Source organism: Trematomus bernacchii, unplaced genomic scaffold, assembly GCF_902827165.1.
Source record: "Trematomus bernacchii unplaced genomic scaffold, fTreBer1.1, whole genome shotgun sequence".
In the NCBI taxonomy this organism is placed as follows: Eukaryota; Metazoa; Chordata; class Actinopteri; order Perciformes; family Nototheniidae; genus Trematomus; species Trematomus bernacchii.
This window is the reverse complement of record NW_022987733.1, coordinates 1,166,579-1,182,070: the sequence shown is the minus strand read 5'-3', so window position 1 is coordinate 1,182,070 and position 15,492 is coordinate 1,166,579. Positions and strand designations below refer to the sequence as shown.

At 41.2% G+C, this 15,492-nt stretch overlaps 1 non-coding gene across 1 annotated transcript; it reads right to left on the bottom strand.

Annotated features, from left to right (window-relative positions):
• Window positions 1–867: 867 nt before the first annotated feature.
• On the bottom strand, window positions 868–939 carry trnap-agg. The gene has a single exon. It is a non-coding gene; the product is annotated as a tRNA-Pro (tRNA).
• Window positions 940–15,492: the final 14,553 nt, after the last annotated feature.

Genomic DNA, 15,492 nt, shown 5'->3' with positions numbered 1-15,492 from the left:
TCTCTCTGAATCCTCCTACCACAGGATAAAAAGTTGTAATTGATAGTCATGACTACGTTGGATAGACTGGATGTTATTCTGGAGCTGACATTTATTCATAAATAAATATCTTTGATACTCGGTTGAATTCTTGCATTGTATTCTTTAAATGTAATTTATTATTATAATGTATTGGAGACTAAAATGTATTATTCTGTATTTACCTTCCACCCTCTGGCCACTTTGTCAAATGTATTTCTATCAACAATTATTCTGTTCTTTTATTCCCTTACATTTCATCTAATGCAGTTATATCAGGTTGTGTGTGGCGCAGTGGACTAGTGCGTTGGTGTTCGGATCAGGGGGTCACAGGTTCAAACCCCACTGCAGTCAGCATGTCGTTGTGTCCCTGAGACACTTCACCCCAAATTGCTCCTCTGGGGATTGTCCACAGTATTGAGTATGAAAGTCGCTTTGGATAAAAGCGTCTAACACGTAATGTAATAGCAACAGTTATAGTGTTATTTTATTCCCTTATCTGTATTTAATCGTTTATTTTTGTATTTTTATATATTATGTCATTTTCAAACCTCCATGGGTAAGCAGCCCATAGTGAGCACATCATTAACTTACATTTTTACCAGTAGACTCTCCATTCATCACCTAAATATATATATATATCACAAAATATGGTTGCACAGGGAAACTCCCATAGTGCTGATGATGCATTTAACGATGTAATATAATATTATAATGCATTGTAGACTAAAATGTGCTATTCTGTTTTGTTAAACACCAAAACCTGTGGGCTGAGAAATTGTAAAACTAAAATGATTTTATGATAAGTTGGTATCAAACACATCTGAGGTGCAACTTTTGCAAAATTGAGGGCTCGTCCGGGATTTGAACCCGGGACCTCTCGCACCCTAAGCGAGAATCATACCCCTAGACCAACGAACCATAAATATTGGTGATAACCATCAGTTCATGGCTGTACTTCACATGCCACGTCGCATGACTTCTGCTGCTCCCCTTTAACCTTCAAAGGTAGATTTCCTGGTGGTTCAGCGCCCTCTAGAGGCGCTTTGTTGACCTGCAGATACAACCTGATGCAGAAGTGACCTCTATTAAATCATCTTTATCCCACCAGGGCCACAGGAATGTTATGGAGGAAAGAAATTGACACAGGTAAAAATATATAAATAAATGCATGAATAAATATATATATTAAATTCAGGAATAAATGAATAAATAGGGAAATAAATAATAAAAGACTAAATAAAAAAAATGGCTAAATAATAAATAAAATGAATACTTAAAATACATAAAGGAAGTGAAACTGACATTTAAAATATATATTCTTAATTATCATCTTGATTTTTGTATTTATAATTAATTTAATGATTACCATATATTTAATATTTTCCTTTCACCATTTTCTATGTATTTATACTTCCCCCCCACAGTCCCAGGACTTCTAAACAATGAACACCCGCAACTTGGAAGAAATAAAGTTGGGTTTTATGCGTTCTAATATTGCAATGCAAACCCATGATGTAAGGACAGTAATTAAGAATAATTTAGTCATTGAATCCTCATTTCAGTAGATTTAATCAAACAACACATATTGGACATGGCCTCAAGACTGTAACCTCTTCACATTCTGTTGAAATGGTCAATTACTAGCCATATCTCACACATTGCTGTTTTGAATCATTAATATGTGGATGACAGTTGAACTGGATGGTGTAACATGTATGCCATCTGCTGGAAAGAAGACGTATCGCTCTGTTGGCGTTGTTTAGCCTGTTAAGCCCCCAGGGGTGGGCATTTTACGGCCCGCGGGCCACATCCGGCCCGTTGGCCGGCCTTGGCCGGCCCGTGTGAGGTTGATCATAAATTATAACATAATGAAAAAAAACAGCAACCTTTTCAAAATAAAAGCAACACAGCTGTATTGCTTGCATGGCGTAAATACTTTTCTAACTGTGTTGCTTTTATTTTGAAAAGGAAGCTGCTGTTTTTTTTATTTATTTACGTAAACGCGCATGCCGTAACAGCTACGAGTGATGCTGGCCGCCTAGTCCTCGAAATGTCCGCTAAGGGCAAAAAAAGAAAGATCGATACTGAATGCCGTATTTTCAACAAGACATGGACCGCTAAGTATTTATTTACAGAAGTGAAAGGTAAAGCTGTGTGTTTAGTTTGTGGTGCGCAGGTCGCTGTGTTCAAGGAGTACAATTTGAGTCGCCACTATGCTACCAAACACGCAGATAAATACAAGAACCTGTCTGAGGAAGAGCGGGCAAAGGGGTCGGATGCTTTGCTAGCTAAGCTGCAAAGCCAACAACACATTTTCACAAAACATTCCACATCCAGAGATGCAGCTGTCAAGACGAGTTATGTCTTAAAAGTTAACCGTTTTCGGACGAAGAGTTCATTAAGGAGTGTTTGTTGGACACTAATATGCCCGGAGAAAAAGGAGGCATTTGAGAAAGTGCCGCTCTCGCGACGCACTGTTACGAGGAGGATTGAGGACATCGCGGGAAATCTGGAGCTTCAGCTGCAGAACAGAGCGGTCAACTTTGACTTTTTTTCCTTGGCTTTGGATGAGAGCTGCGATGTACGTGACACTGCCCAGCTACTCATCTTCCTACGTGGGATAACTACAGACTTCAAAATCACGGAGGAGCTGGCAGCCATGCAGTCAATGAAAGGTACAACAACAGGGAGTGATTTGTTCACGGAGGTAAATGCATGTGTGGAAAAGTTGGGACTGAAATGGGACAAGCTGGCAGGCGTGACAACGGATGGTTGTCCAAATCTGACAGGGAAAAATGTTGGACTATTGAAGAGAATGCAGGATAAAGTGACAGAAATTAACCCTGAGCAGAAATAGGTATTTTTGCATTGTATTATACATCAGGAAGTGTTGTGTAAGTCAGTGTTAAAAATTAACCATGTTGTTGATGTTGTAACTAAAATAGTTAACTTCATCAGGGCAAGAGCATTGAATCACAGACAGGTTGTTGCACTTTTGGAGGAAAGTGAGACTGAACATCGTGACATACCCTACCATGCAGCTGTCAGGTGGCTCAGCCTGGGCAAAGTGCTGAAAAGAGTATGGGACCTGAGAGAAGAGATTCAAGACTTCTGTGTGAAGAAAGGAAACGACATCCCACAGCTTTCAGATGCAGACTGGATGGCAGACCTTGGTTTTGCTGTAGATGTGACTGCACTAATGAGTGAACTAAATGTCAAACTGCAAGGCAAGGGCCTTTTTGTGCATGACATGTACAGTGCAGTGAAGGCTTTCATGAGAAAGCTGCAGCTTCTCTCAAGCCAAATGGAGGACAACATTCTCACGCACTTGCCAACACTGAAGGAAGCCACACCATCAGCTGATCACCTCCAGAGGTACTCATCCATGTTAGAAGCACTGCATGGTGAGTTTTCAAGGCGATTTAAAGACTTCAAAAACAGTTGAGAATGAAATGAACATGATCTTTTCCCCATTTACATGCCATGTGGATGATGCACCCAGTGATGTTCAGCTTAAACTCATTGACCTGCAGTCTGACACACTTCTGTCAGAGCACTTTAGGTCAGTCTCACTGCCTGAGTTTTACTCTTCCCTGAAAGAGGAGAACTTTCCACACATCAGGAGACGTGCTCAGAAGATGATGGTCCTCTTTGGATCTACCTACATATGTGAACAGACATTCTCAGTGATGAAGTTCAACAAATCCAGATACAGATCCTCTATCACTGATGATCACCTCTCAGCTGTCCTTCGCATATCCACCTCAGACATTGAACCAGATTTCCGTGCACTTGTTCAAGCCCAAGACAGACTGGATTTTTCTCACTGAACAAGTAAAATTAACTGAAAAACAAAAATCAAAAGCACTCATTTCTTTTTGTATAAAGCTGATTCATTTCTTATCTTTAACATACTGTAAAACACCTTTTCAGTATTGGTATATTGAGCAGAATTAAGTTCAACTTATTTTTGATTCGGCCCCCCAACACAGCTCGAGTTTCTGAAGTGGCCCCTTGTAAAAAATAATTGCCCACCCCTGCCATAGACTGTATATATAAATGGACGTAGGGTCCGTGACGTCACCCATAGGATTCTGCAGAGTTGCCGAGAAGCCCTTAGTAGGCGGAGTCGGCCACTAACGGCTCGACAGTGACGTCTGAGTCTAACTCCCGCCTGCTACATCCTGCTCCAAATAAGGGCAAAGAGGCGGAGCCGAGGCGGGACCTTCTGCCTCCAGCTGGGAAGTAACAGAGCTAGCTCAAGCTAAGAAGCTAAGCTAACATGCTTCCCCATCAGCACACTGCCGTCACATTTTACGTTTCTAAGGTAAGCGGACATGAAACTATTCAGCAAAACTATAAATAATAATCTAAGTTATTGAGTTTTTAGCATAATACTTCAGAATCTTAAAATCCCTTAACGTTTGTATGCAATGTGCTAAATGCAACACTGGAATCAAGCAAATATTAATATGTTTGCATGACATTAGTTATTTATATTTTGCTATCACTTAATTATACGTTTAATACATTTAAGTTAAGCTAAGGTGCATGTGATGGTAGCTAGTTAGTGCTCTTACCTGTGAGGCCTCCTCCAAACAGCATTATAACCAGACTGTATCATTACAACTATAAGTACCAGTTCTAGATCCTTGACTTTAGACAAACAATTCAAAAGACAAAATGTATTTAAAGACCAATCTTTATTTGAAGGTGCCTCTTAACCTGGGATATTAGTTATACAGTAATAGTATTGACAATCTAAAAAAACTGAGCAACTCAACAGTCAACTTTATACTTCTTATTGTCTAAAGCATTTATTATTTTCATTTTCCCCTCTCATATTCAGTGTGGACGGATTGAGACAGCGTGGTGTCCAGAGAGCTGCAGAGACTTCAGGGAGAAACCTCCGTGTGATGGACGTCCAGTCTGTTGGTTTGGCCGGAGAGGACTGAGGGTCTTTCCTCAGCGAGGAGGACCAGGCCTGATGGAGGAGCCCATGCATAGCTGATACCACCTGATCAGGCCTAGTCTGTCACTTTATTTGACTAAATGTGTTTACTTATACATTTAATAGGTTTACACCTTCTGTCCATATGTGCTTTTTTATTTAAAACATGTTTGATTAACTTTTGGTTCAGATTTCAATAAATTGAATTTGTATTTGCACTCCTTTTGTCCATTATTCTTACTGAAAATGTTAGATTACACATTCACATCCGACTGAAGATTGGCCCCATTTATTTGCGTTGCAAACTCTGCGGTACAAGGTACATGTTGTGAAGCTCATAAAGTGAGGCAAATAGAATTAATCAGCTGATGGAGTGTAGATGTGGAAATAGGTGCATTCGATCAGCTGACTTCACAATAAAAGTAGTTTCTTAGTGAATGTCCTGTACTGGTCTTAACATCTCATAACAATAGCTTTTAATTTTCCTATTGGATGTTCTTCTTGACCCTCGGAGAAGGAGAACATGTTGAATCGTGTCTTTCAGGCATGTCCTTTCCTAACAAAAATTACAGGAAACATAAAACATATTATTGCAGAACAAGTGTGTTATTTATGAAAGAGGTGTGCTTGTGTTTAGGGGCTGTAGATATAATTATTTTGTAATTGTAATGTTTTATTTTATTTCAACAGTGAGCTACAAAGACAATCAGATTATGAATGAACAGTATGAAATTCATCAACATTGAAATATATTTTATTATCAAAATAATATTTAACTGTTATCAAAACTTAGTGCAACTGTAGAAGCTTGCTCTGTTCTCTCACTGAAATCATAACTTTTACCACGTTTTTTACAGACAATATTGAGAGATAAATAGTAGCAGTTCTCACTATGCGTTAAATAGCTTTGCCTTCAATACCTTAAATTAGAAAGCTGACAGTCATATTGCTTGTTAACATCTAAATGTAACCCTTTGCATGGAAAAAACCCTCAACTTCACTGATGTGTAGGTGATCTAGTATTTAGTATTGTTTAATGGAATGTATATCAGTGTATTAAAGTCAATACTTCATTTATTTAAACCAATATCTTTCTTGATTCTTTGTACAGTATGAAAAAAGAGTATTTGTACCTGTGCTGAAGTTCACTGCTGTGAGGAGTCCAGTTCTGTCTCTCACTCTCTGGTCCATCCTGTCTGCATCGCCTGGAAACTTTAAACAAACAGATATATATGTAAAGAACCATGTGTACAAACAATATAACTTATTCTCTTCTGTTGAATATGTTGGATTGTGTATTGTCCGAGTCAGGGTTCTTTTTATTTTACTGTAACTTTGGAAGTTGTGTTACCAATGCTGTTGTGTTACTGTTTATTTGATACCAATTTGGTAATGCACATTTCCTGCTGAAATACATGCATACCAAGTTACTGCGTGGCACTTTGGTTTTGATAAAACAGTGTAGTTCCACTATATAAACGTTACATTCATAATCAAACGAGACAATCTGCAAGATAATGAGCTATTTGTTGTTATTTTTAATGCTTGTCCTTCACACGTTAATCAAATAAAATAAGTACCGATACATAGCAGAACAATTGTGGCGATGTTCAGCTTAATAAGCCTTGTTCAACATAATTTATTTAGCTAATACTACAGCGGGCTGCAGGCGAACCAAGTCTGCGTTTCGCTGCATTCCTTGATCTCCAGTTATAATGCCGGACTCCGCCGCCGGCCGAAGCTAACGGAGCCGCCGGGACGCGCTAGCAAGCTAGCCCCCTGCGGCTCCGTTAGCTTCGGCCGGCGTGGACTCCGGCGGCCACCACTGGGATAATTGGGTCCCCTTTTAACATTTGCTCCCGTTTAGCATTATGGGCGTCACAGCCATATACTATAAAAGGCTGAATCATAAACTAAACTGTATATATATATATATACACATGTATAAAGGGTTACGTCCTTAGCTGGCTAATAAGCTACATAATAAGCTACATAACAAGCTAAACTAACAAGCACACAAACACCTGCTAACGGGATTAACATGTATAATATTATCATTTTACTCACCGAAAAAAGCTGAGAGTAGACTTCTTGGAAGGTCTGTTAGTACATTCAAGCGCACAGCACTACATTTCAATTGTCTGGTATTTGTAACAATATTCCCTAAAAGGCACAATCACCACGAACACGGCTAAAGGGTCAAGTACAGCAACTACAACTAACTAACGTTGTAGCCTAGCAGAGTGGACAAATTGGTGTTAGCTGACAGTGAGGCACGTACCTGTCCATCAAAGTGACCACGCCCTAATTTATGCAAAAACTTTAAGACCTAATATAAATAAAAGGGTCGTGTTAGAAAACAATTCACTCACAGATCCATAATCATGAAGGTGGAATCTAACTATATTCATAATAATATTTATTGGATCCATAGGTAGAAACATGTTTTTTTAGGCTGTGAAATTGGGCATTTTAACATGGGGCTCTATGGAAATTGCTCCTTTCTGCAGTCAGCGCCTATCGGCCAATATATGAACTGCAGTTTGTGGCACTTCCGCATTGGCGTCCCGGCTCTTCCCCAGAGTTTGCCGCTTGGTTAAGCCCCGAGCCTGTTTTTCAGGTTTCAGGCTCGAAAATGACATGCCCAAAACAAATGACTACAACTTAACTTCTAAAAGGGTTATATGAATAATTTCTTTTATCAAAGCAAGGTTACATCTGTGAGTTGGATGTAGAAGTGTCAGAATCAATATAGATATTTCTCAGTCAGAGTAAATTCAGATGGAACATATTAAAAAAAGACTAAAAGCTTTAGGAATCCAAACTATAACATATAATAAGTACCCTGTATCAAGATTGAGGCAAAACAAGTTAAATTTGACCTTTTTAGAGAGATTTAGCAAAAAAAAGGTCCAGGCGGAATAAGGCTTTCGGCACATTTGGGTATATCTGGTTCCATCAGTGCCATTTGACCTTTTTCAGGTACCAGACTATAAAAATGATGTATTACATTGAATTATCACCATAGGTATTCATTCCATTCAAAGAAAAAAAATTAAAATAAAAAAAAATTAAAAAAAGAATTTAATTTGTGAGAAAAAAAAGACCCGCCGACGGGGGCTTTGGGGCTTTACAGGTTACAAAAACAGAATAAAGCTCTCATTTCATAAAAAATATTTGAGTACAGACTCCGTCCTGCAGAGAGCACACAACCCAACAGCACGTTTTTGGTCTAGCATCACTTTACAAAACGTTTGCATTAAGACACTAAGACTAGCTGGTCCCTTATAAAGGTGAGTCCACCTTAAATGAGCAGTGGGTGATCAGCAGGTGAAAGGCAGGACACGGGAACTTGGTCAAAGAAAATGAACATTTGTGATTATTAGCGAATCGGTTGCAGGTGGGTGAAATCAGGCTTAGGGAGTAACGTATTACATGTAACGGCATTAGGTCATCAGGATACAACATAGACAAATGTATTCCCTTACAGTTACAGAAGCAGCTGACGACCAACACACTTATGTCTTTTGAAACGATTATGCCATTTAAATCTTTTGTCGCAAACATTGCAGCTCTATTTTTCCTCTCCTGTGTGGACTCTCATGTGTTTCTTTAAATGTCCACTCTGTGAAAAAGCTTTCTTACAGACTGTACAGGTGAATGGTTTCTCTCCTGTGTGGACTCTCATGTGTACCTTTACATCTCTTTTCATTGTAAAATATTTCTTACAGACTGAGCAGCTGAATGGTTTCTCTCCTGTGTGGACTCTCGTGTGTGCCTTTAAATGTGCCCTCTGTGAAAAGGCCTTCTTACAGACTGAGCAGCTGTGTGGTTTCTCTATTGTGTGGACTCTCCAGTGTGCCTTTAAATGCTCACGCTCTGAAAAAGCTTTCTTACAGACTAAGCAGCGGAATGGTTTATTTTCAGCACTACTATTTTTCAGTGAGTTTGAGCCTGATGCAGGTTCTCTGGTCTCGTTCCAATCAGCACTGTCTTCAGTGTCAGGTTCAGAAGAATTTTCAGTGTCAGGTTCAGAAGAGTCTCCAGTGTCAGTTTCAGAAGAGTCTCCAGTGTCAGTTTCAGAAGAGTCTCCAGTGTGGTCCTCAGTCTTTGGTTGTAAACTGCTCTCTGGATCTGAGTTCCTGGCTGGTTCTGGTCCTCGACAGTCATCTCCATCAGCTTCTGTTTCCATGTGTTCAGTTTGTCTTTGATGAGGCTGTGAGGACTGAGGTTTCTCTTCATCATCTTCACTCTTCACAGGGTCAGGAGTGAAAGTGGACTTGGTGATATCAGCCTCCTCCAGCTCCTGAAGCTGCTCTCCCTCCTGACTGATCCTGAGTTCCTCCTGTTCCTGCTTCATGTGTGGGGGGGGCACTGGGTCCTTCTGGTCCAGACTGGTGCTCCACTCCTGCTGGTCAGGGAGAACCTCTTCTTTAACCACCACCATCAGGACATCTGCACGAAACAGGAAACACACAGTCAGAACAAACTGTTAAGTGTTAGCATTTAAAAATCTCATCACCATTACAATGAGAGACATTTTGCAGCCCTAATTAATGCCTTTGTTTTTATATTTTCACATTATCTTTCTTATGCCCCTTTCACACCGGCGCTTTTCCAGCTCCGGCTCGGAGCTAGAGCCTGAAAAGTACCGGTTTTTCCTGTTCACACCGCAGCGGCGGCGCCTCATAGCTCCGGAATCCGGTTCACTTCCAGTTCCAAAAAATTGTCGGTCTAGAGCAGGGGTCGGCAACCTTTTTGATATGAAGTGCCATTTAAAAAAAAAAAATTATCAGCGTGCCAACGATCGAGAATTATCAACGGGGGGGGGGGTGTTGAGGATGTTGAGGAGCTTGACGCTCGTGATCTATCAACAGGAGGGCGGGGGGGCCTCGCTGCGGGGAAGCAGTGTGTGGACCTGTCAGCGCAACTTACATGATACCGAATTTAACAAACACATTTAAATAATTGGTTTAAACGGCATAATAATAAGGACGATCGTCCGTTCTGTGATTCTCCAGAACACACATGTTATGATATTAGGGTCATGCAGAGTGAGATGAGATCGCTGTCCCTTTAAGAGAGAGAGAGAGGGGTGTGGCGTGTGCGTGTGTGTATGTTTCTGGAAGTGAAACGAGGCAGCAGAAAAACAGAGGTCTGTGATGTATTTTGTGAAACAGAAGAACAGCTAAATAAATGCAACGGCCTCCCAAGAAGAGCTCGCCTCTCTCCAGTCATTTAAGCTAAAGTGGGTTATTGAACCTGAAGCTTGTTGCTTCTGCCCTCCTCGACTACGGTCTGGGAGCCGACAGGAAAGTTCAACACACAGATGGCCAGTCCGCCCCTTTGTAGCATATTATTTCAATGAGAGATGAGCAGATCGCCACTGGGCTTTCAACTAAAGACACACACAGCCACGCAAAAACTGCGACATTTGTAAAGCTCCTTATGGGTACTGCAATTCGTGAAGTGCTTTCCTCCGTTGTGAAACGATCAGCACTGCACCATGGAGGAAAGCGGCAGAAAGTCACCTGGAGTTAAAGAGAGCGGGGCTGCGTTGCGTGCATGGCTCCCTTCTGCAGGTAACGGGGAGACGCGCTCTGGCGGCGGTCTCGTTCAGGATCCGAAAATACAATTTAAATATTTTGCACACTTATTCGACTTATTCCTAGTGTGCCACTGGTTACGGTGCCGCGTGCCAATGCTGGCACGCGTGCCAGGGGTTGCCGACCCCTGGTCTAGAGGCAAGAGCTTCGGAGCTAAGTGGCGGCATCGCTTACGTCTCTCTTACGTCGAGGCGTGCAGGAAACTACAACCCACCTCCCCTGAACATGGGTCGAAGAGTCTCGTCACGCCTGCCTACAAAGCAGTAGCACTGAGCAAAGTGACTAGAAGGCAACCACACACTTATAAAAAAAAAAAACACACTTTATAAAGTCAGGCAACACTAACCAGGCTTCGTGTGATTCTGTTTATTTGTACCTTACTTTGACCATCCGTTCGCTGTTATTGATCATTGTGGAGAGCAGGCAGACATTTTGTTTGTTATTATAGCAGCTATCGGATGGAATCAATACATGGGCTGCACAGGTTGTCATGTCCGACTATCACAAGTAGAATCATAATGAAAAATACGCCGGTAAAATGTGCCTGTAGAAAACGGCTTAGCAAGTAATCAGTTTAGCTTCGGTTGCTATGCTAACATCACCCATGTTATACCAGAGAAACTTTCATAACAGCGTTGTGATGCCAAACAGCGTCAATTCAGACTGACACACATTCACTTAAGGGGAACTGGGGATATGTATCAGCTGCTTGTGTGATAGTCAGACAGTGAATACTTTAGAGCCGTGTGAGCTAACCCGGAGCTAACGGGAGAATACACTCCCGTGGAAGAGCAGCCAGCACTGCAGCGGTCGGTAAATGCCGCTGAAACACATTAATAAACAATGAACCACGGCACTCTGGAGAAAAGTATAAGGTTGGAGAAGTCGTTATTTAATTTAATCTGGCTTCGTATGATTAAAAGCAACACGATCATCGACCCGACGCAGTCCCGTCCCCCCCCCGTTGTTGTTGTTGTGAGCTCCGTTGGGGAGAAAATCAGCGATGTAAACGGTGACGTCATGACGCAGCAGCGGCAGCTGGGCGGTGTGAACAGAGCGGGAGCTGAAAAGGGAAACCGGAGCTGAACCAGAAAAGCTCTAGCTAGGAGCTAGAAAGGGAAAAGCGCTGGTGTGAAAGCTGCATTAGTCCCACCTATTGTGTATTTGTGTTGGCTCAATTCACCTTATGTAGCCCCGCCCCTTTCCACTTCCAGTTAAAAATGAAAACTTTTTTTTCTTCTGGCGTAGCACTAGCTGCAATGTAAACAATGAATTGTATTTGGGATCGTTCACAGATACACTATAGTATAGAATTACAATACTCTGTTACAAATACAAATCCTGCATTCAAACCTCACTTAAAGGGGACCTATCATGCAAAATGCACTTGTGTACGTCTTTTATACATGAATATGTGTCCCCGGTGTTCCAGGGAACTCACCAAGTGTCAGAAAACACAACCCTCTCTATTTTCCTCCATACCCAAATCTCTAAAAAAGATCTCTTTTCCTCCCCCTCTTGACTTGATCAGAGCACGGCTTCCCTCTCCTGCAGGGGGGCGTGGTCTCACAGAATCAGACCCGTAGACAGCAAACAGCACATAGAGCGAAATGAGGCATGGCTAAAATGCATGATCTGTTTGGTATTTTGAAAACAGAAACGTATAAATATACTTTATATAGGTATGGCCCTACAATATATCATCAATATAGCATGATAGGTCCACTTTAAGTAAAAGTATGCAAGTATTAACAGAACATTTGACGGCACCTTCTTATGTAAAAGTAATGATGGTGCAGTAAAATGTTCCCTGTCGGTGTTTAATGTATGATGTTTCTTGATTATTTCGTATGTTTGCATTTTACTGCTGTACATGTTCAAAGTTGCGCTTGTATAAATGATTATAGATGAGGGAATCTGCTAAATATTAAAATGTGTGTTTTATATACAGTACCAGTCAAAGTTTGGACACACTCATTCAATGTTTTTTGTTTATTTTAATTTGTTTCTACTTTCTAGATTAATACTGAAGACATCAAAACTATGAAAGAACACATATGGAATTATCTAGTTAACAAAAAAGTGTTAAAAAATCAAGAATGATTTTTATTTTAGATTCTTCAAAGTAGCCCCCTTTTGCCTTGATGACAGCTTTGCTCTCTCTTGGCTTCTCTCAGTCAGCTTCATGAGGTCGAAAACCTGGAATGGTTTTCAATGAACACGTGTGCCTTGTCAAGAGTCAATGTGTGGAATGACTTGCCTTCTTAATGTGTTTGAGACCATCAGTTGTGTTGTGTAGAGGTAGAGTTAGTGCACAGTGGAAAGCCCTATTTGACTGCTGTTGTAATCCATATTATAGCTAGAACCACTCAACTCAGTAAAGAGAAGCGACCGTCCATCATCACTTTAAGAAATGAAGGTCAGTCGATCCGGAAAATGTCAAGAACTTTGAATGTATCCTCAAGTGCAGTCGCAAAAACCATCGAATGCTATGATGAGACTGGCTCTCATGAGGACCCCCCCCGGGAAAGGAAGAGCAAGAGTTACCTCTGCTGCAGAGGATAAATACATCAGAGTTACCAGCCTCAGAAACCGCAAATTAAAAGCACCTCAGATTAGAGCCCACATAGATGATCACAGAGCTCAAGGAGCAGACAATCTTAAAGGTCCCATGACATGGCCAAATCTACTGATCATAATTCCATTGTTGAGGTCTACTAGAATAGATTTACATTGTTCAATGTTCCAAACTCACATTGGTTTCTCATACAGCATCTCTGTATAGTATGTGTATTCACTCTCTGTCCTACACGGCTTGTTGGAGCTCCTGCCCCCCCCCCTCCCTATGACCCAGTGTGCTCTGATTGGTCAGCTCGCCCACTCTGTTTTGATGAGTCCACCACCGTTACAGCGGAACATCAGTGTTTATGTTTTTACAATGGCAATCAGAAAATGACACCAGTAATGACAAACAGATGAGAATGCTGCGTGGGTGCCGTGTTGGCGGGACGTTGCGCAGCTCCCTGCTCCGCCCTTTGAGGCTCGAGGAGCAGACAGTGTGAGCTGGATTACTGGTGTTGTTTCCTGGTTGCTGCGTGGGGTCTGCGAGACAGCGCAGAGCTCAGCCTGAGCACACACACTCACAGCCTGGGCTCTGAGTGTGTTGTGTACGGAGCTCCGCGGCTGAGAAAAGATAAGGTTGAGTGAGTGAGTGAGTGTGTGTGCGGAGCTCCGCGGATTGGTCCATTTGGACTTCGTTATGACAGTATGCCCCGGAAGGAAAAAATGGAAAAATAAAAATCTCCAACGAGGCGTTCTGGGGCAGCATAGATGTTACGTGCTCCCCTCCTTGTTGTCTTTTCGGTCTCCCTGCTGCGCAGGTCCACCAGAGGCCTGTACTACGAAGCCGGATTTTCCTAACCTGGATATGTTTGAGTTAGCCGGTTGGCCTAATCCAAAACATACGCGCTCTCCAGAGGTGGGGACTCGAGTCACATGACTTGACTCGAGTCAGACTCGAGTCGCATATTTTTTGACTTGAGACTTGCTTGACTAACATTGATAAAAGACTTGACTTTGACTTGGTATTCATGACTTGAGACTTGACTTAAGCTTGAGACAGATGACTTGAAAGGACTTGACTGTTTAAAATTAAATATTTGCGTTTGTTTTTGTAGTGAGATATTACGTTTAGTTTTTTCGAAAAACGTGATTGGGTAATTATAGCGCCGTGCGAGCAAACCTGGCAACCCACTAGACGGCAGGAGTGTCAGTTAACATGGCAGCGGCTAGCGTTACTTCACAAATAGTGAAGTTTGGATTCAAGGATTATGTTGTCGATGACGATAATAAGAAGAGAACAGCGGTATGCAGGGTCTGCAGCATATAGATCAGTGACACGACCACCACAACATCCAACTTCATTCGTCACTACAGAAAAACCCACAGAGAAAGGTGCGTGAATGTGTTGTTAGCTAGAAAGCTAACGTTAAGTTTAAGCTACTTTAGACTTGGTTTCAAATCGATTAAGCATTGCAAAGAGAAGACAAAACGGTAAATGAACACTAGAACCGCCAAGGGATTCATTTGTACTAACCCTGATACTGACGGGCTGTCAGGAGAGGGAGAGAGAGAGAGAGGAAAAGAGATGCCTCATTTATTTCCCCTGTGTTATTATCAGAAGTTACTGTAAACTGTTGAATAATGTAGTTCATCTACTTTTAGTAGTTTGTTTAAATGTTTTAATTATGTTGTTTTTGTTTGTAGAAGTGCATCATTCCTTGATTTATTGTAAAATGAATCTGAACTTTTGATCTGTTATGATGATAAACTGAAGCAATTTCTAAATTAACCCAATTAACTGAGTTGTAAATCGTCCTACTTAGTTTATAAGGAAATTATGAAGAGGAACAAATTAAATGATTTGAAAATGATATCTATGTAGGTGCTGATGCTGTTGGCGGTTCTAGTGTCAACATACATTTAAATTAAATATGTGTAATGGCAAATGCCATATACGATTTTCTTACCTGGAATCCTGCCTTTTTTAACAGACTTTGATTGAGTCCTAGCTATATTGTCTGCAGTTCTAGGGTTAATATTAATCTAATATGATTGTCATCGGTCTAAATTAGATTTCAAATGATTAACTGTGTATGTAATGAAGATCATAGTGTGGGTTAAATCCATTTTCATAACCACTGTCTTTTAACTGATTTAAATGCGGAAACTGGGCTTATTCATCAGAATTTCGTATGACTTGACTTGCTTGACTCTCCCACAGTGACTTGGGACTTGCTTGATACTTGTAGGTCAAGACTTGAGACTTGCTCATGACTTGCACATGTAGGACTTACTCCCACCTCTGGCGCTCTCGCTAAACTACGACGCTGGTTATCAAGTGGATCGCTCAAG